This window comes from Heterodontus francisci, chromosome 1 (genome assembly GCF_036365525.1).
Source record: "Heterodontus francisci isolate sHetFra1 chromosome 1, sHetFra1.hap1, whole genome shotgun sequence".
NCBI lineage: Eukaryota > Metazoa > Chordata > Chondrichthyes > Heterodontiformes > Heterodontidae > Heterodontus > Heterodontus francisci.
Genome location: NC_090371.1, coordinates 203,118,664 through 203,141,229, shown reverse-complemented (window position 1 = coordinate 203,141,229; position 22,566 = coordinate 203,118,664). Strand labels below are relative to the sequence as shown.

Genomic DNA, 22,566 nt, shown 5'->3' with positions numbered 1-22,566 from the left:
GGGGAGTTACGAAACCTACCACCAAACTAACTGTGAACATTTTTGTCTATGATGCAAAAACACCACATAAAACCATGAAGGCTGGGCACCAATGTTTCCAAGATTGGAAATGATCAAATAAATTGATACAGGTTGCTATTCCAAGCACTTGAGAAGAGAAAATTTACCTGAAATTTAAGGGGACAATCAAATTTTCACGAAAAGAAATTAATGAAAGTAAGACTGGGTGGTTCCTGCATATGAGGGAAGGAAATTTTGGTGGAAAATAAGATTGAATGTTGACAAAAGCTGTCAGTCCAACAATACTGCTATTTGAATTTGGGTAATTTTGAAATGATAAAACGTCAGGCACAATTTAATGGGTTATTTTTGATAAATAAAAGGTCATCTGAAATAAAGAACAAAAAAAACTGTTTATAAGTGGGACCATGTGGGAATGTTTGACTTTTGTTTTAAAGATGTATTGTACAGTAAATTCCTGCAGGCCTCATGAATGAGACAGAACGGTAATAAATGGGTTGCTCCACTTAGGATAGAAGATGGAGACAGGAAAATCACATCACCAAATGGGAATTGTAAAAATCACCAGAGCGCAGCTCAACAGAACATATCAATCTGGTATCAATGTACACTCTAGTGAAAGGCAGGTGTCAATGAGATTAATAAATTAATAAGTTTCCCTTAGAGATGTTTGTATCCTTGCCTCTGAACTTTTTTTTTAAAGAAAAATGCATTTGATAGTCTGGCCTCAAACCGAGGCATCAGGACCATGCAGGGAAGAATAAGCAAAGATCTCAAGGCGGACATTCCCCCCCCCCCCACCCCCCCACAACTGACCTTTTGATAAGATCACCTGAAAGTGCAAGAATGGGTGGTATAAGATAGCACATGTCATGGTGTGAGTGTGCAAATGTGACTTGTTCAACTAATATGCAGAAATGCATGGTGAATCTGTACTGAAGAACGGGCCTCAGACATGTTCAGCTCCTTGACAACAGCACAACATGAAATGGTTAATGTGGCCAGTAGAGTGAGACAAGGTTCTAAATCATCAAGGCATTGAAACATACTCCAGAGAAACCAACTTTGAAACAATCAGATTAAAATTAAACACACTTGTAACTGTCAAAAATAAAGAGGAACATGGAATCTGGAATAAGAAAATTGAGGGCTTGGGAGAAATAACATTTAGCAAGAACTATCCACAAAGCGGATGCAGGTAAACAGAAAGCTGGAGAATCTTTTAAGTCAATTGTTGTTTGTTTGAAACTTAAATATTTACAGCATGCCAATAGCAGCACTCATGCAAAGGGATAAGGAGTACTATTGAGTGAGGTGATCTGTAGGCGGGGAGTGCTAATCTAAAGGCCTGCTTGGGTCTGCAAAGGAAACCCAACCCGAGCCCGAATGCTGGACCCGGAAGTGCGACCCGACCCCGACACATGTCGTCGGGTCCCGTAGCAGGCCTTTATGCTAATCCAAGTCAATAGGCAGCTCAAGGGTTTGTGTTGGTGATTCTAATAAGGATATTTCCTTCACAAGGTGGGGAAACTGTAAGAAATGGCTGTCTAATGATCTTATGAAATCTTAAGAAATTAATTTAATATAAAAATAGTTCTTTCTCCTTTATTAAGAAAGATTTTATAGTAGCCTGCCACAGCTGACACAGACACTGGACAGCAAAGGCCTGTTATTGCTGCAAGGACGTAACTATAGACACAGATCTTTGTGCAAGACATTCTGGGGCTGATTAAGGAGATCTCATGCCTCATATCTAAACAAACTGTCTGAGTAAGGTTAACAAGATGTCTTAACAAGAGATAAGCAGAAGGGTGATCTCATCAGCTAGGGGCTGGAATAGGAGGGGTAATTAGACAGCTTAATTCGCTAAGGTAATTGAGCGAGTGATTGGCATGAGATACCCACCAACCCCTGAAAGTATATAAACAGGCAATCAAGAAGGAAAACGCATGGACCAAGGGAGAAGGCTCTTTAGGGTTAGATTAGATTAGATTAGAGATACAGCACTGAAACAGGCCCTTCGGCCCACCGAGTCTGTGCCGACCATCAACCACCCATTTTATACTAATCCTACACTAATCCCATATTCCCAACAAACATCCCCACCTGTCCCTATATTTCCCTACCACCTACCTATACTAGTGACAATTTATAATGGCCAATTTACCTATCAACCTGCAAGTCTTTTGGCTTGTGGGAGGAAACCGGAGCACCCGGAGAAAACCCACGCAGACACAGGGAGAACTTGCAAACTCCACACAGGCAGTACCCGGAATCGAACCCGGGTCCCTGGAGCTGTGAGGCTGCGGTGCTAACCACTGCTCCACTGTGCCGCCCAAGTTTGCTAACTTTGGTAAAACATCCTGATCAGCCTAAAGGAATAGAAGAGATTGTTTAAGATGTATCTAGACAGATACATGAATGGGCAGGAAGCAAAGAGATACATACCCTTAGAAAATAGGCGACATGTTTAGGTAGAGGATCTGGATCGGCGCAGGCTTGGAGGGCCGAAGGGCCTGTTCCTGTGCTGTAATTTTCTTTGTTCTTTTGTTTGTTATGACAGGTAGCAGTGACCAGACCGATCCAGGATTGGTAAGCCTTCTCACCTGTCACAGGTCGTATGTCTATGTCTATTCTGATTATATGTTGTACTCGAGCTTCCGCTACTCAACAAACTGCTCTAAACCTTTAAACCAAACCACTTGCGATTCCTCAACTCTTTTGAATAATCATTTACTACTGATCAGGCATCAGACCTTTACATACCTCTTGACATCTACTGCTGATTTTACATTGAAGACAGCTCAGCTGAAGAGAGGGAGAGCCAGGTTTGAAACCAGGAGAAAAAGATGCCACTGAAAATATTGTAGCACTGTAGGAACAGAATGGAATGTATTCCCAAAATCAAAACAGAAATAGTCAAACTATAGAGCAGGTTAGGCCGTACCAATAACGGAAAAAAGCAGGTTAATTTTTTCAGTTCAAGTAGGACCCTTCATCAGAACTGCCAGTTGCAACAAAAGGTTGCACCCAAAACATTAACCTGTCTTTTCCTATAACAAATGCTTATTAAGCTGATCTGTAGTTCCAGCAATTTATTAATTCAGATTTTCAGCATGTTCAGGGGTTTTTCTTTGCTTCATTTTTATTTGTATTCTTGTCAGCTTTTGCTCCAGACTTGAGTTTAGGCTCCCACTAATGATTGTGAATAATAAGAGTCCAGTTGGATAGTCATAGGGAGAGGAGATTTAAAATCAGCATTGCATGTCATATCCCCCACTTCAACGTGCTGTATCTGATGACTCGTTGTCAATGATCAATCCATTATCCACAAGAGCCAGTATCAAAAGATACAGAACTCAAGGAGGAACCAGCATTTACCCAGTGTGTGTGCATTTGCACAAAGTAAGTTTATATGAGAATGCAGTTTTACCATATACAGTAACTGGGAGTTGCGCAGTTTGTAAAATCTATTCATATCTTTATCCAGGGAAATGATTGTGTTCCCTGTGCTGGAGGATTTTGTAAATCATCGTTTTATGAACTATAACTCAAATCAAGACTGAAAATCAGGAAAACATTATTTAAGTTTAATAATAACCCCATAAAACCAAAACACTCGAAACATAATTGGGATTAAGAATCAAATTTAAACACATTAATTATGCTTGATTTTCATCCTTACTCTCCTCCATTATCGGTTTTACCTTTCCTTTTCTATTCTATTTTGTATTATTTCTCCTTATTTTTACGAACCCCTTATTGCTAGGAAAATATTTAAAATCTTTTCCTTACTTTTCCTTCCCAGCCCTCATCTATCATGCTGATCTGGGAATCTATTATAAAGAATCTGAATTTTTTAAAGTCCCAGAGAAGAGTGGAAATGGACAGCTTTTCCAGTCAAACGTGGAGACATTGTAAGACTACCCTGAAAAGAGATGCTTTACCCTGAAATAAAGCTGAATGTGGCATTGCAAGGGTTAAATTTATTTTAACATATTCTCCCCACTAATTTATATACTCAATGAGAAGCCACAGTACTCAAGAACTTGCACAACGTCTTATCACATCCTCAGCAAGTCCCACAGCCACTGAATTACATTTGAAGTGTAATCACTGTTGTTATGTAGGAAAACTGTGGTGGCTCAATTTGCACAAAAAGTCCCACAAACTGCAAGAAAGATGCATGGCTAGTTAATCTAGTCCCCCCTTTTGGTGATGTTGGTTCTAGGAGGCATGTTGGCGAGGCAGACAGGGCTTCTTTTAACTCCTCGACTGAAAGATGACACCTCTGACAATTCAGCACTCTCTCGGTACTGCACTGAAGTGTCAGCCTGGATGGTGCCATCGTGTAGAGCTTGAATCCACAATCTATTGACTCAAGGGGTGAAAGTGCTTCTGACTGAGCCAAAGTGCTGTAAAGTGATAGTTAAACAGCTTTATTACCAGTAAAAGAGGGAGAAAATGGGTTTAGGGCAATTCTAGGTGGTAGTAAATATATTTGCTGACTGCTGCAGACTTGATTTGGCACCATCTTTTATTGTGGCAGGAAAAGCCAAGTCATGGCTCGAGTCTTGACTTTGGAAACTCACCAATAAGGCAGGTTTTCCATAAACTAGCTTTATTTGATTTGTGATGTATACAGCAGCAAACAGGATTCCAATTATTCATTCACCCAGTTCCAATTTTGTGCATTGCAATTAGGGTATTTTGGACCTTATAACCACAAACTGTGTCATAATTCAATTAGTTTGGTGGAAGTCAGAAGCTAGTTTTTTCAATATAATTCAACTCACAGAAGCAGTCACACTTTAGCTTATCTCATGAATAAGAGTCAAGGCATGCATGCACAACCTCAGATTGGTGGCCATGATTTTATTTTATCATGTTGATTACCATAGCCTTTATATTCAAGATCATGAACCATGCACTGTGACCTAATGCACTCATTATTTGCCCACAGCAATTTTCTCCCCTCTGAAGGTGCTGGCTCCTTGTCCGAGTACATCTGCTCTGTGGTACCCCATTCAAATGATAGACCCGACTGTATCAGCAGGTTATTCAACTATGGGGCTATCGCAGACAACCTGCCTTTCACCCATGTACATTTCTATCATGTGTCACCTCGCTCAGGTGAGGGAACTCTGGACAATTTTTCCTTCTCATGGCTGCTGAGAACAATTGTAGCAATCCTACTGTTATCTCAGATGGGATCAATCAAATCAGCACATAGTGGGAGCTGAACATGGCATCTACCTGATCTATCTTGCTCAGCTACATTCTAAATAAACTTAATGAGCCATCAGGTAAACACTCCGAGTTGATTTTGAATCAAAAACCACAAAACTTTAGGGGGAGCGGTAGCATAGTGGTAATGTTACTGGACTAGTATTCCAAAGGCCTGGACTAATACTCCAGAGACATGAGTTCAAATCTCATCACAGCAGCTGGGGAAATTTAAACTCAATTAATGAACAAATCTGAATTAAAAAGCTAGTCTTAGTAATGGAGATCATGAAAATACTGGATTGTCGTAAAAACATATCTGGTTCACTCATGTTCTCCAGGAGAGGAAATCTGCCATCCTTACCTGGTCTGGCCCACATATGATTCCAGACCCACAGCAATGTGGTTGACTATTAACTGCCCTCTGAAATGGCCTGGCAAGCCAGTCAGTGCAAGGGCAATTAGGGATGGGCAATGAATGTTGACCTTGCCAGCGATGCTGTGAATAAAAAAAACTAGCCCTTCTGATTTTAAGCTTTGAATGGTTTATATTCTGTTTTAGATTACTTTGAATATTTTACAATAACAGAAAAATACTGAGGCACTATTTGTGCACTTCTTTGTTTAGGCATCGGACCTAAACTATTTTTTAAACTCACTTTCAAATGAGAATCCTTCAAGTAGTCATATATCGCTGCACACGCTTGCGATACGATGTACACTACGCCCGTTTGAGGGGGAGCAGTATTAGTATTGGAGTCACCTGAACAAAAACAAGACAGGGCACGTTAAACATACGACAAAGGAGTAATATTCCAAGTTCACACTTGTGATGCAGAGCCTGGCCCACCAGCTGTGCACATCAGGAAAGCACAGGCACACTGCTCACCATTTCGTAGCAATGTGAACCTGGAAAAAATTGGCACACTGAACTTTGTGATATCAAAATCAAACAAATGCTGACTGTGTAAGTCTGAACATTCAAAGGGATACTCAGAGGTCACAAAAGTCATATTTGTAAGCAAATACTGAAGATGTTTTCTCTTACTCTACCTTGTAATTTTTTTTTTACATTTTAATATTCCAATCAGTGTCCTGTGTAATGGATGGCCATAGGCATCCCATAATATGCACACCTTTAATGTGGGATTAAGTGAAAAACATTAACATTAAAATAGCATGCAATGTAGCAAGACCTTGGAAAGACAGGGATGCCAGGGTTAGCATTGTCTTCCTTCCTTCCTGCCCTACAAGCATTCTCCTCCACTCCCCTCTCCCTATGGTATTTTCACAGGTGATCACTCTCCAGTAACTGGCTGTTGTTCACTTGTGAGCCGAGGAGATGTATTGGTGGATTGTTTCAAGCTGGCCTGATCCTGTCCTCACCCGGCTATCCACAGCCAGCAGGGATTACTAGGCAGCAAACCGGATCCAGGAGCGCAATTCTGGTGAGCATATTGCTGCCGCAGCCAAAATTAGCCACAGCAGAGACTCAGGATTGAACCTGCAATTGCCTTGGTCTGCATAGTTCAGCTACCTTAACAAGATTTGGCTTTGATACTTCATGGCATAGCTATGCTCTTATCCCCTAATTGATTATTGCCTCAGCTAAGTGCAATCCAGTTACGAAATCAAATCTTACTAGGAGTTACTGTTCAAATTAGGGAAAGTTGAAATCAACATCTGGCATAGTATGAATATATCATCCATCTGTTGGAGGAATCAAATACCTCAACGGGGGAAGACTGTGAACATCTGGTCAGACAGAATGCATGGTGAAAATGTTAAAACCTCAAATAATTTAAGGTTTTTTCTTTTTATAATTTAAGGTTGCAAGACTTACTTGCTTATAGGGCATAAATATGATTTCCTGTGATTAATCCTTTTTCAAAAAATCACAATGAATTGTAATTCTTTTAACTTTTTTGTCACTTATCTTCTTGCCATGAAGCTTTGTCTCACCAGCACTTTCTTCAGCCAAAAGAATGAAGTTGACACTTATTCTACGGCCTTTAATGTGAAAATGTACAGTTTAGCACCAGGAGAGGCTCGAGCGCAGCATTGTGCTAGTTCTCCCCAATCTTTTTCACTTCTATTTAGGGTTGATATATGAAGCTGGAGTTGAGATTGAGAAACTTGTATCCAGAAAACCCATGGGATAAATCTTTATCTTAGTGTCCTGTAGCTCAAAACACTGGAGCTCCAACTCACTAATTTTAACTCCCCAACACCGCCCCCCCACAACATATGTCCAATTGTCCTTCGAACAATGAGTGCTCATGGCATAAGCTGTGGAACTGGCCAAGAGCTCCTGAACTCAGTGGCGTGAAGAACCTGAATGAAAAAGGTGCATTATCACTGCAAGAGTATGGACTAAGACTGCAAATCCTTGCTCAGTTGCCTCTAATTCTACTCTCTCTCTGAGGCAGCTACAGCAACCTTTACAGATGGTACATATTTTGTTAATTTTAACAGTAAATAATGGAAGATGTGTTTAGCAACAAAATAAAGTTGCAAACTCCGCTGTTTAGAAACCAAGGAAGACAGATTTTCAAGATCACGTTATCCTTGCAGCATCAATCTTCATTATCAAAAGTTACTATGAACGCAAGGTGCGCCAGCGATTTCAAATATGGAACGTTTATTGGTTATCCCAAGTCATTGCTTCACCTCCAGCAAGTTCTAGGCATTCAATGGACTTTGTTGTCAATAAGATGACCATCCGTTCAACTGCCTCTCCCTTGTCCCTTTCCCTTCTCTGCCCAAGGTGCATCTATCCAACCCCAAGCCTGCATGTGTCTCTCTACTTTCCCTCCTAACTCCCCGATGCCCTCTTAGAATTCATTTTGTCTGTGATAAATGCGAGAGTCAGCACCTCCCACTCGCTTCATTTAACTTCCATTCCTGGCCCCTTGCCAGCTAACATTGTAAATGCTTTCCCTCTTCACATGAACTGTGCCCTCCATTTCAAAACTACCATATTCACCCCCTGTCCTCAAAATACCAATTGACAATCTTTCTGTCCTCACAAACAACTGCCTCATCTCCAATCTCCCTTTCCTCTCTTTAATATTGGCACACGTAATCTCCCAAATTTGTGCCCATCTTACCTGCAACTCCCTTATTGCAACTTTGCAATCAGGTTTCCAATCTTCCACAGGGCCAAAAAGATCCTAACCAACGACACAAATGACATAAAAACAAAAATGCTGGAAATACTCGACAGGTCAAGCCATCTGTAGAGAGAAACAGTTCAGGTCTATGACTTTTTTCCAGAACTGGGGGAAATCAGTGATCTAGCAGTTTATAAGAACACAAGAAATAGGAGAAGGCCATTCAGCCCTTCTATCAATTTCTGTCTTGTTTATATTCAAAAGCTGAGAATTCCAAAGACTCAACCTTTCAAGTGATGAAAAATCTCCTCATCTCAGTCCTAAATGACCAGCTCCTTACTCTGAAATTGTTCTTGGTGGGCCGAAGGGCCTGTTTCAGTGCTGTATCTCTCTATGACTATGACTAGACTCCCTAGCCAGAGGAAACATCTGCCCAGCAGCTACCCTGTCAAGTCCTTTAAAAATGTTATGTTTCATTGAGATCAACTCTAATTCTTTTGAACTGTTGGATAAGCAAGTACAGAAGCAGCAAAAAGGGGGGAACGGAGGGGATGAAAGAACAAAGGATAAGGTCTGTGAAAGGGTGGAGGCAGGAGAAATTAAATGACAAAAGGGGTGATGGTGTAAAGCAAAACAAGGTGATACTGGGACAAGTACAGAAACAAAAAATAGATCTAGAGGACAAAAGCAAAATACTGCAGATGCTGGAAATCTAAAATAAAAACAGAAAATGCTGGAAATACTCAGCGGGGCTGGCAGCCTCTCTGGAGAGAGAAACAGAGTTAACGTTTCAGGTTGATGACCATTCATCAGAACCCCTAGTTCAGGGCAACAGAAGAATCACTGAAATGACAGGCAAGCAGAAGCTCAGGGTCATGCATGCAGACTAAACAACAGTGCTCAGCAAAGCAATCACCCAATCTGCATTTGGTCTCCTCAGTGTAGAAGAAACCGCATCGAGAAATGAATACAGTAAAGAAAACTGGAAATACAGTTAAATTACTGTTTCACCCGGAAAGGGCGTTTGGGGTCTGGACAGTGGGAAGGGAGGAGGTGAAAGGGCAGGTGTTGCATCTCCTGCACTTAGATGGGAAGGCGAGCAGGTTTTGTGGTTTCTGTGTTGCGGAGGGAATGGACACTTCGGAATGCTGAAAGGGGAGGGGAAGATGTGTTTGGTGTTGGTATCACGCTGGAGGTGGCAGAAATGGCGGAGGATGATCCTTTGAATGTGGAGGCTGCTGAGAACAACAGGAACCTTATTGTGGTTCTAGAAGGGAAAGGAAAGAGCGGGAGCAGAAGTGTGAGAAATGTTTGAGACATGGTTGAGGACCCCATCAAACACAATGAGGGGAAGCCTCAGTTGAGCAAGAAGGAAGACAGTTCAGTAGCACTGGACGGCATAGTAGCATAGTGGTTAGCACCGCAGCCTCACAGCTCCAGTGACCCGGGTTCGATTCTGGGTACTGCCCTGTGCGGAGTTTGCTTGTTCTCCCTGTGACCACGTGGGTTTCCGCCGGGTGCTCCGGTTTCCTCCCACAGCCAAAGACTTGCAGGTTGATAGGTAAATTGGCCATTGTAAATTGCCCCTAGTGTAGGTAAGTGGTAGGGGAATTGAGGGAAGGTGGTAGGAATATGGATTAATGTAGGGTTAGTATAAATGGGTGGTTGATGGTCGGCACAGACTCGGTGGGCCGAAGGGCCTGTTTCAGTGCTGTATCTCTAAATAACAGCTGCGACATCCTCTGTGACTGTGACCAGGGTCCATTATCCCTCCTTGTTATTCCTGACTTCTCTGCAGCTCGACAAGGTCGACCACACCATCTTCCTCCAATCCCTCTCCTCCATGCAGCTTGGTTGGATTGCCTTTGTATGGTTCGACTCTCATCTATTCAGTCATAGCCAGCGCATCTCCAGCAATGGCTTCTCTACCTGCCCCGGCCGGCACTGTTACCTCCAGAATCCCCCAAGGTTTTATACTTGTCTCCCTCATCTTTCTCATATACATGTTGCCTGTTGGTGACATAATTTGCAGACATGTACTCAGCTTCCATACATATGCTTTTGATGGATAGCTTCACCAACTGCCTTGACCTATCGAACTGCATCGGCTCTGGACCTATTACTGCCTCGATGTTGTCAGATTGCTGAAGACATTCAGTCTTGGATAAGGCGCAATTTCCCTCAGTTGAATAATGGGAACACCAAAGCTATTGTCCCAACTATGCAGTAATAATGATGGTAAAACTGTCAGTGTTTGCCGTCATTACTCCTCTGAAACTGAACATCCGGAGTCCGCACATGTGCAGTTAAATGCGGAAAGCCAGCAGTTGCAGTAGTGATTCTATGCTTCTCCATAGGGTGCAATGTTGAGTGCCCCCAGTGTGCAATCAATTAGAAATCAGTGTAATGATGAGTACATCCCTCCTTACACTGTAATATCTCTATTTAAAACCCCCCCAAAATTTATGCCTTGTTAAAGAGGTATAACTAGGTTTTCAATGGTGTACTAAGGCATAACCACTACTGAAGAACTTTTTTGATCCTGGAAAACTAATTTTATATTTGTGTGATGTCAAATTTTTCCATTATAAGAATTCCAAGCTTTTAAATCGTTTTTAAGTTTATGATATTTCAGCTTCCACTGTAATCCCATGGGTTTGTCATAATCATTTATTTTGCTCTTTGTAAAAATTAATAAAAGTGAAGTATAGTAAATGCATTTTACTTCCTGGTCTGCTGTCTGTGAGAGTACTTCAATGTGATTGGCTGCTTACTCTCAATGTTGCTGGGCGCCATGAAATCCCTTGCCTTGATGCCAGATTCAAATTATGTTGGAAAGGGAAAATTCACACCACTGAGATCGCTGGATCTTTGCGGGCAGCTTTCTTCGAGGTCAGCGGTGATTGCTGTTGTTTTGCAGCTGACAGCAAAATCCAGGCAGGCCACTGACACTGGTCACCACTGCAAATTTTGACCACTCACACCAATTCAATCCTCCTCCCCTGCTATTGTTTCAGGCTGAACCAGGCTGTTCTCAACTTCAGTGTCCTATTCAACCCCAACTGAATTTCCTACCCCATACACTCTTACCACAAAGACTGCCTACTGCCGCCTTAACATGGCCTGCCTTTGCCCATGCCTCAACCCATCTGCCACTGAATCCCTTATCCCTATGCAGTATCATCTCCAGACTCCACGACACTCTCTTCGTAAGCCTCACATCTTGCGCTCATCTAAAACTCGGCTGCCCAGATTCTACCCTGCACCAAGTCCTGCTTAACCATCGATCCTATTTTTATTGACCTACGTTGGATCCTGGTTCCCCAATGCCTTACATTTAAAATTTTCATCCTTGTATTTAAATCCTTTTGTGGCCTCACCCCTCCCTAGCTCTGTAACCACCTTCAGTCTGGCATCCGCCATCCTGAACTCTTTGCTCCTCTGACTCTGGCCGCAAGGCCATCTCCACCTCTCCTTCCCTTCACCATTGGCAGCTGTGCCTTCAAAAAGTAATTCACTGATATAAAGTGCTTCGAGATGCCCTGGGGATGTGAAAGGTATTATATAAATGCAAGTTCTTTCCTTCACAGGTGTCAAGCTGGCTTCCTGGCTGAAGTCAAGCAACCTCTAGGAGCCAGCTCACACTGGTTTGCGTATACACTGGCTACAATCAGCATAACTCCATCCTTGTACAAAGCTCAATTTTAAAAGTACCAGGGAGGCCTGTTGAAATTGAGAAACTTAAAATTTAGTAAAACAAAAATCCTTTCCATTTCAGCCTGCACTCTCCTACTACAAATTAGTTGCCTGGCAAGTGGAGTTGTCTGTGTGCACCCTGAGGATACTGGTCTAAGACCGATAGCTGTGGTATAGCTTCACCCTTGCATGCTATCGAACTAAACTAAATTCTGAATAAGGCTTCTTTTCTACTTTATAACAGTAGCGTCGGGCAACTACTACTGGGACACTGGGAACGGTTCTGGTGGAAATGGGACCTGTACAAGCCAGACTGGTTGTACCTGAATAGAGCTGGGACCAATGTCCTTGCAGGACGATTTGTTAGTGCTATTAGGGAGGGTTTAAACTAACTTGGCAGTGCTGCAGGAACCAGGAGGTAATATTAGAGAGGAAAAACAAGGTGCACAGAGAACTGGGAGAGACAGATAGCACCAGGGTAGGAAATAGTAAGACATTAGGTGGGGTTAGTGTAAGAGGGAATGTAATAAGGCCTATATTAGTTTCTGTGTACACATGTGAACGCAAGGAGTGCGGTAAATTAGGCTGGTGAGCTGCAGGCGCAGATAGCCACAAGGAAATATGATTTTGTGGCTATAATGCAGACCTGGCTCAAAAAATGGCAGGACTGGATACTAAATATTTCTGGATACAAGGTGTTCAGGAAAGGAGGAGGGGTAGTTCCATTGATTAAGGAGAACATGACAGTGCTGGACAGAGAGGATGTCCTAGAGGGGTTAAGGACTGAATCTATTTGGTTAGAGCTAAGAAATAATAGAGGTACATTGCTGGGGGTATTAGTGGGAAGGATATAGAGGAACAAATTTGAAACAAAATTACACAGAGGTCAAGAATTATAGAGTAGTTATAATGGGGGACTTTAATTATCCTACTATAGACTGGAATAGTAAAATGTGAGGGGCAGGAGTTTCTAGAGTGCGTTCAGGAGAATTTTCTACATCAGTATGTTTCCAGTCTAACAAGGAAGGAGGCATTACTGGATCTGGTTCTGGAGAGTGAGGCGGGGTAAGTGAATCAAGTGTCAGTAGGGGAACATTTAGGGGACAGCGATCATAGTATCATAAGGTTTAGATTAGCTATGGAAAAGAACAAGAAATCCAGTGTAAAGATAATTAATTGGGGGATGGCCAACTTCAATGGAGTGAGAACAGATCTGGCCCAAGTAAATTGGAATCAAAGATTGGAAGGCAAAACTGTAACTGAACATATTGTTGGACTGTATAGTAAGGTACTACCACATGAGGAGATTAAGAGGAGATAGTTCAGGTAAAGTCAAGGTACATTTCCATGAGGGTGAAAGGTAGGGCACACAGATCTAGAGTTCCCTGGATGGCAAAAGAGATATTGAGAGTAAGATGAAGCAGAAAAAGGGTGCATATGACAGATGTCAGGTGGATAATACAATTGAGAACTAGGCTGAATATAGAAGGTTCAGAGGGAAAGTGAAAAAACTGATAAGCAAAGAGACAGCATGAGAAGAGACTCGCGGCTAACATAAAAGGGAATCTAAAAGTCTTCCATAGGCACATAATTAGTAAAAGAGGAGTGCGGCCAATTAGGGACCTAAAAAGGGATTTACGCATGGAGGCAAAGGGCATGGCTGAGGTACTAAATGAGTACTTTGCATCAGTCTTTACCAAAGAAGATGCTGCCTAAGTCATGATGAAAGAGGAGGTAGTTGAGACATTGGGTGAGCTAAAAATTGATAAAGAGGAGGTATTAAACAGGCTGGCTGTACTTAAAATTGATAAGCATGAGGAAGACCTGTATCGAAACAATGAGTTATCTTTAGAGAAGAGATGCTTCAGGTACAGGCTAGGATCATTCCAACAAGGGTGAAAGATAAGGGAACCAAAAACAGGGCTCCTTGATGACGAGGGCACAGAGATGATGCTGTAACAAAAAAAAGTTATATGATACATGTCAGGTGAATTCTTCAAGTGAGAACCAGGCCACATACAATAAAAAGAGAGGGGAGGTGAAGAGGGAAATTAAACTGCCAACGATAGATGAGAATAAAATGACAGTCAACATAAAGGGAACTCAAAATTCTACCAGCATGTAAATAGTAAGCAGGTAGTGAGAAGTGGAGTGGTGCCTATTAGGGACAAAGAGGGTAATATATGCTTAGAGGCACAGGGCAAGATTAATATAGTTAATGATTACTTTGTATCGGTGTTCACTAAGGAAGTGGAATCTGACAAAATATCTGTTGAAGCGGAGAGAGTAGAGGCAATGGATAGGGTAAAGCTTGAGAGGGGTGAGGCACTAAAAAGGCTGGCTGTGCCTAGGGTAGATAAGTCATCTGGTCCAGATGGCTTGCATCCCAGGTTGCTAAAGGAAATGGGGATGGAGATAGTGGAAGTGCTTGCCATAATCTTCCAATCTTGCCTGGATGCGGGAGAGGTGCCAGAGGATTGGAGAGTGACAAAAGGGTGTAAGGACAGTCCCAGCAACCACAGGCCAGTTAGATTATCAGTGGTGGGTAAGGTTTTAGAAACAATATTCAGGGGAAAATATCATCAGACACTTGTAGAGGTTCAAGTTAGTTAAGGATAGACAGCATGAATTTGTAAAAGGCAGATCATGCTTGAATTATCTAATTGAATTTTTTGATGAAGTAACAGAGAAGGTTGATGAAGAGAATGCAGTGGATATGTTTATATGGATTTTAGGAAAGCATTTGATAAAGTACCACATAAAAGGCTGGCTAACAAAATTGAGGCTCATGGAAGACAGTCAGCATCCAATCGGGACAAGAAATTGTTTTAAGGACAGAAACAGCAAGTAAATGGCTGTTTTTCAGACTGGAGGATGGTAGACAGTGGTGTTCCCCAAAGGCCAATGCTGGGACCACAGTTTTTTTTGCTATATATAAATGACTTGGATCTTGGAATACAGGGTAGTAACTCAAGATTTGCCAATGACACCAAACTTGGATGTGTAGCAAACAGTGAGGATGATATGAATAGTCTACAACAGGACATAGATAGGCTTTCAGAATGGGCAGAGAAGTGGCAGATGGAATTTAATACTGACAAGTGCAGAAGGAATAGAGAGAAGCTATATATATTTAATGGCACAGTTCTGAAGAGTGTCCAGGAACAGAGGGACCTGGGGGTGCATGTGCATCGATCTTGGGCTTCATAAATAGAGATATTGAGTACAAAAGCAGGGAAGTTATACTGAACCTTTATAAAGCTCTGGCTAGGCCCCAACTGAAGTACTGCATTCAGTTCTGGTCACCACACTTTAGGAACGATGTGAAGGTCCTTTGAAAGAGTGCAGAAGAGATTTACCAGAATGGTTCCATGGATGGGTGAATTTTAGTTACAAGGTTACGTTGGAAAGACTGGGGTGGTTCTTCTTCAAACAAAGGAGATTGAGTGAAGATTAGACAAGGAAAAACTGTTCCCATTAACTAATGGTACAAGGACTAGGGGACACAATCTGAAGATTTTGGGTAAGAGATACGGGGGAAAATGAGGAAGAACTTTCTTTTAAGGAGTGGGTGGTAATGACCTGGAACTCGCTGCCACAAAGGTGATGGAAGCAGAGACAATCAACGACTTCAAAAGGAAACTGGATGGCCACTTGAAGGAAATTGACTTAAAGGGGTACAGGGATCAAGCGATCCATCTCCATGGAGAGCCTGCATGGACTCAATGGCCTCCTGTGCCATAAATGACTGAGATGCATCCAATGATTCTTGGGGAAGGGTGGAAATTGTAGAAGCACTCACCATAATCTTGGCTGATCATCCTTAGATACAGGTGTGGTACCAGAGGACTGGAGATCTGCAAATGTTACACCCTTGTACAAAAAAGGGTGTAAGGACAAGCCCAGCATCTACAGGCCAGTCAGTTTAATCTCGATGGTGGGAAAGCTGTTAGAAACAATAATTTGGGACAAAATTAACAGTCACTTGGACAAATGTGGATTAGTTAAGAAATGCTAGCATGGTTTGGTTAAGGGAAAATCATGCTTAACTGACTTGCTTGAGTTTTTTGATAAGGTGACAGAGATGGTTGATGAGGATAATGCGATTGATGTGATGTACATGGACTTCCAAAAGGCATCTGATAAAGTGCCATATAACAAGGTTGTCAGCAAAGTTAGAGCCTATGGAATAAAAGGGACAGTGGCAGCATGGATATGAAATTGGCTGAGTGACAGGAAAGAGAGTAATGGTGAATGGTGGTTTTTCTGGCTGGAGGATGGCATACAGTGGGGTTCCCAGACATCGGTGTTAGACCCCTGCTTTTCTTAATACATATTAATGACCTAGACTTGGGTGTACAGGGCATACTTTCAAAATTTGTGGATGATGCAAAATTTGAAAGTATTGTGAACTGACAGAAGGGTAGCGATAAACTTCAAGAGGACATAGGCTGGTGAAATGGGCAGTCAAGTAGATGAAATTTAATGCAGAAGAGAGTGAAGTGAGTCACTTTGGTAGAAAGTATGAGGAGAGGCAATATAAACTAAAGGGTACAACTCTAAAGGGGATGCAGACACAGAGGGACCTGGGGATATTTGTGCACAACTCATTGAAGGTTGCAGGGCAGGTTGAGAAAGCGGTCAATGAGCGATTCTGGGCTTTATAATTAAAGGCATAAAGTACAAGAGCAAGGAAGTTAATGATAAACCTGTATAAACTGGGGTAGAGAGTCCAGTGCTGAGCACCACATTTTAGGAGGGATGTTAAGACATTAGAGCGGGTGCAGAAAAGATTCATGAGAATGGTTCCAAGGATAGCTTGGAGAAGCTGGGGCTGTTCTCCTTGAAGAGAAGATTAAGAGGAGATTTCATAGAGATGTTCAAAATCATAAGGGGTCTGGATAGAGTAGATAGGGAGAAACTGTTCCATCAGCAGAAGGATTCAGAACCAGAGGAGAGCAATTTAGCATGATTGGCATAAGAAGCAACAGCGACATGAGGAAAAACTTTTTTATGCAGCGAGTGGTTAGGATTTGGAACACACTGCCCAGAGTGTGCTGGAGGCAGATTCAATCGAGGCCTTCAAAAGAGAACTGGATAATTATCTGAAGAGAAAAAATTTACTGGGCTATGGGGAAAAGGCAGGGGAGTGGGACTCAGTGAGTTGCTCTTGCAGAGAGCCGGCACAGACACGACAGGCCGAATGGTTTTTTTTCTGTGCTGTAACCCTTCTATGACTCTAATATCCCAACAAAGGGAATTTTCAAATTGGTAGCCAATCAAGTATGGAGAAAGGCTCGAGACAACTCACATAATAGAGTTTGAGAGAGCTCTAAATAAATGAATTATCTGTTTCTGTACATATGTAGCAAAGTAGAATACTTAATTTCTCTCAGGGGTTAAATGACCTTTCTCACTCATGGAATAATTAAGGCATTTTGCAGTTCCCATCATCTATTCGATCCCTTATTTTTAACCCTTCCAGTAAATTTCAGACCAGTGCAAATATCACAATCCCTACCAGGCACAGATGAATATCCTTGCACATCCCTGTTGCCAAAATTAATTTCACAATTCAAAGGACAAATAGCTGCAGGACAGCAACAAGATAGAAAATGAGAGAGACAAAACAAAGACCAAGAGGCGAAGAAGATTAAAACCAGAGACCAAGAAGCATAACAGGAACATTATGGAAAAAGCAGAAAGGGTTCAACCACAAAAAAGGTTAAATAGAAAATTTCAGAGAGATGCCACAGACATTCTAACTTGCACCGAGCATACATCTCACAGACATTTTTATCCAGTGGTTCTATTATCCTCACTTGGCTACAACACAAAAAGTTCTCAACAGGATTGTGTCCTTGGCTGTAATAAACTGACCAGATGTTGTCCCAATAAATTATTTCAGGGAAACTTAAATGTTCAGGTTTTAAATCAACTCACTGGTTTTAAAAGTATATAATTTGCACCACAAATATTTCAGTATGTAAAAATTACAGCTCTTTGAATGAATTGCATCAAAGCTGCTCTTCAAATCTGCAAGGCCTAGTCTTTGCAATTTAAATTAAAACTTAGTACCAAAATAAAATTAAACCAATTCCTAAAAATTACCAGTAGTTGTGTCTATTGGACAAATATATCTCACACTTCCATCTACTCTAAAAAAAAGTTGCAGTTTAGGCCCAATACTTCCCATCAGGTTAAATTTGAAAAGTCCTCCAGCCACAGTGCAGTGGGGCTGGGATAGGTTTTTAAATTAGTCTGCTCAGAGGCCTACAGTGCAACAGGCAAAGTTTAGATTTCATAAGAAAACCACTAGAAATGAAATAAAAAAACAGCACTCTTTTGTTTGGGGGGGGGGAACATTTTCTGTAAAAAAACCAATTCCTGCTGTACTCAAGGCCTCAAAATGTCCACCGAGTCTCCATTTGAGCAGCAGCCCAGTCAGAGTGAGCTCTTGCTGAAGTACTTTGTCAGATTGTTTCATGGCAGCAATATGGGGCCCGAACATGCGACACGCAGCCCCATAATTTTTTTTACAAAAAATCACAGGCCTCTAATGCACTTGATGATTCTTCCAAGAGATAGAATATCTGAGGAAATACCTTTCTTTTACTGAATTTCCAGACTACACTCCTGCAGCAGTTACCATTCCCTACACGCAGCATACAACTAACCTACTCCACAGCACCACATAGTGGCTGAACAAATATCTTAATCTGAACCTTTCGAAATCTGAGTGATTCGGCATCTTTTTTTCCTTGCAGCAACTTCTTTTGCTCATTTCATGAAAACATCAACAACATTTTCTAATGCAGTAAATCCAGAGATGCAATTTCATTGTTTTTTAATAGTCTTATTTTCTGATTTGAGAGTCTTGTGTTGCAATCCAGCAGAAATATACAGTCATGACTTTCCCAAGGTTGGATCTGAAAAAAACTATCTCCTGCTATTTTCAAGATGAATGGCAATCATCATGATTCTGTGCCTGTGCCTGTGCCTGGACATAAACATGCTGTCCCTATGATTGGACTGCCCCAATTCCTTATTTTGGGGTATAACCTTGGGTATTTGGGTCTCAAATTTAGAAGGTTCACAGAGGGCACCAGGCAGGTGAACGAGTATATGTGAGAAGTTTTTTTATTCATTCGTGGCATCTGAGCATCGCTGGCAAGGCCAGCATTTATTGCCCATCCCTAATTGCCCTTTACTAGTGGGTGGTGAGCTGCCTTCTCGAACCGCTTTAGTCCATGTACTGTCGGTACACCAACAGTGCTGTCAGGATGTGAGTTCCAGGTTTTTCACCCAGCGACAGCGAAGGAACGACGAATTAGTTCCAAATCAGGATGATGTGTGGCTTGGAGGGGAACCTGCAGGTGGTAGTGTTCCCATGCGTCTGCTGCCCTTGTCCTTCTAAGTGATAGAGGACATGGGTTTGGAAGGTGCTGTCAAAGGAGGCTTAGTGAGTTGCTGCAGTGCATTTTGTAGATGGCACATACTGCTGCCACTGTGCGCCAGTGTTGGAGGCAGTGAATGTTTAAGGTGGTGGATGGGGTGCTAATCAAGCGGGTTGCTTTTTCCTAGATGGTGCTGAGCTTCTTGTGAGTTGATGGATCTATACTCATCCAGGCAATTGGAGAGTATTCCATCGCACTCCTGACTTGTGTCTTGTAGATGGTGGACAGGTTTTGGGGAGTCAAGAGGTAAGTTAAGCACTGCAGAATTCCCAGCCTCTGACCTGCTCTTGTAGTCACAGTATTTATACGGCAGGTCCAGTTAAGTTTCTGGTCAACAGTAACCCCCAGGATGTTGATGGTGGGAAATTCAGTGATGGTAATGTCCTTGAACGTCAAGGGAAATGGTTAAATTCTCTCCTGTTGGAAATGGTCATTGTCTGGCACTTGTTTGGCGCATGTTACTTGCCACTTATCAACCCAAGCCTGAATGTTGACCAGGTCTTGCTGCATACAGGCACAGACTGCTTCAGTACTTGAGGAGTTGGGAATCAGTTGGTTCAGTTGGCCCTGAACACTATGCAATCATCAGCGAACATCCCCACTTCTGACCTTATGATAGATGGAAGGTCATTGATGAAGCTGCTGAAGATGGTTGGGCCTAGAACACTACCCTGAGGAACTCCTGCAGTGATGTCCTGGAGATGAGATGATTGATCTCCAAAAACCACAACCATCCTCCTTTGTGCTAGGTATGACTCCAACCAGTGGAAAGTTTTCCCTCTGATTTCCATTGATTTTAATTTTGCTAGTCTCTTTGCAGCCCCATTCTGTCAAATGCTGCCTTGATGTCAAAGGCAGTCACTTTCACCTCATCTCTTGAATTCAGCTCTTTTGTCCATGTTTGGACCAAGGCTGTATTGAGGCCTGGAGCCACGTGGCCCTGGCAGAACCCAGAATGAACATCAGTGAGCAGGTTATTGCTGAGTAAGAGTCGCTTGGCAGCACTGTCAATGACACCTTCCATCACTTTGCTCAGTAGATTGATGAGGCAGTAATTGGTCACATTGGATTTATCCTGCTTTTTGTGGACAGGACATACCTGGACAATTTTCTATATTGCTGGGTAGATGCCAGTGTTGTAGCCATACTGAAACAGCTTGGCATCTGATGAAAGGTCATCGATCTGAAGCGTTAACTCTGTTTCTCTCTTCACGAATGTTGCCACATGTAAATTTTTTGAGACTACGCTGAAAATGATGAAATGATGAAAGGTGATTGACCTGTGAAGTTGGGCTGAATTTTCCCAAGAGCATTGGAACCCGGCATCACAACCATTTCCGTGTCCTGCCCCAGCTCCTGGTCATTGCGTGACATTGGTTGAATTTTGCGGGAAGTGACCAATTAGTGCATCAACTGTGCAATCGCCGTCCAGTTAGGGACGGTGGGTGCATCCAGGAGGTGATGGCTAGGCACGGCTGGACCAATTTCCAGATACAGCCTCAGTTATGACCACCTCCGTTGCAAAATTTCCCTGCCCCTTACAGTGACCTAGACTAACTCCTACTCCTAACCGCACCCCCACCCGCCTCATTTTCAGCACTCACAATCCGAGAGCTCTCCTTCCACAATAGCAAGCTTGTGGCAATGCAGGAACACCTCTTTGCTGATTCCCCCTTTTATACAAAAGACTGAATGACTGCTGTTTTAGTCAATGGCTTCCTGCTATGCGGCCAGCTTATCTGCTTGGATGAGGTGCTGGCCCATGCACCTCTGTCAAAACTGCACCTTTGTGGCAAAATACCTCTCAGTTGCCTGCTTAATCATTTTAATTGCCTGCCCACTGCTTCCAGGTAGATGGCTGTCATGCCCGAGAAACCCCCTCCGGAAAAATCACACAGAGGCTGCAACACATCGGACAAAGAGCATGCCATCCTCACGCGTGAACTTGCTGGCACGCTCATCTCCAAACTCGCCTCTGCCTCTGTGGTAAAATTCAGCCCATTAATTCTGTTTCTCTCTCCAGAGATGCTACCAGAGCAGCTGAGTATTTATTCCAGGTTTCCAGCATGCGCAATATTTCGCTTTTGTGGTAGAATTTACGTGAGTTTCTCATAGGCTCTCATAGTCCAGGACAATTCCCCAGGCTCTCATAGTCCAGGACCATTCCCCAGGCTCTCGTAGTGCAGGACCATTCCCCAGGCTCTCATAGTGCAGGACCATTCCCCAGGCTCTCATAGTGCAGGACCATTCCGCAGGCTCTCGTAGTGCAGGACCATTCCCCAGGCTCTCGCAGTCCAGGGCAATTCCTCAGGCTCTCATAGTCCAGGACAATTCCCCAGGCTCTCATAGTCCAGGACCATTCCCCAGGCACTCATAGTCCAGGACCATTCCCCAGGCTCTCATAGTCCAGGACCATTCCCCAGGCTCTCATAGTCCAGGACCATTCCCCAGGCTCTCGTCGTGCAGGATCATTCCCCAGGCTCCCATCGTCCAGGACCATTCCCCACTGCTATCATAATCCAGGACCATTCCCCAGTCTCTCATATTCCAGGACCATTCCCCACTGCTATCATAATCCAGGACCCTTCCCCAGGCTCTCATAGTCCAGGACCATTCCCCAGGCTCTCGTAGTGCAGGACCATTCCCCAGGCTCTCATAGTGCAGGACCATTCCCCATACTCTCGTAGTGCAGGATCGTTCCCCAGGCTCTCATTGTCCAGGACCATTCCCCCCTGCTGTCATAGTCCAGGACCATTCCCCAGGCTCTCACAGTCCAGGACCATTCCCCAGGCTCTCGTAGTGCAGGAACATTCCCCAGGCTCTCATAGTGCAGGACCATTCCCCAGGCTCTCGTAGTGCAGGACCATTCCCCAGGCTCTCGCAGTCCAGGGCAATTCCCCCGGCTCTCATAGTCCAGGACAATTCCCCAGGCTCTCATAGTCCAGGACCATTCCCCAGGCTCTCATAGTCCAGGACCATTCCCCAGGCTCTCATAGTCCAGGACCATTCCCCAGGCTCTCGTAGTGCAGGATCATTCCCCAGGCTCCCATCGT

The 22,566-nt window shown here is 43.0% G+C and overlaps 1 protein-coding gene across 5 annotated transcripts in view; it reads right to left on the bottom strand.

Moving 5' to 3' along the window:
* LOC137374384 (protein transport protein Sec24B-like) overlaps positions 1-18,740 on the bottom strand; it is a 139,146-nt gene extending 120,406 nt beyond the window's left edge. For 3 of the 5 annotated variants that reach the window (XM_068040399.1, XM_068040426.1, XM_068040436.1), the window contains exons 1-2: positions 18,662-18,740; positions 5,907-6,010 (exon numbers count right to left, since the gene is read on the bottom strand). The gene's annotated coding sequence lies outside the window, so the exon portion shown is untranslated. Of the gene's footprint in view, positions 1-5,906; positions 6,011-15,858; positions 16,003-18,661 lie in introns of all 5 variants that reach the window. The other 2 variants (XM_068040409.1, XM_068040417.1) reach the window with 2 other exon arrangements.
* Between the last annotated feature and the right edge of the window lie 3,826 nt (positions 18,741-22,566).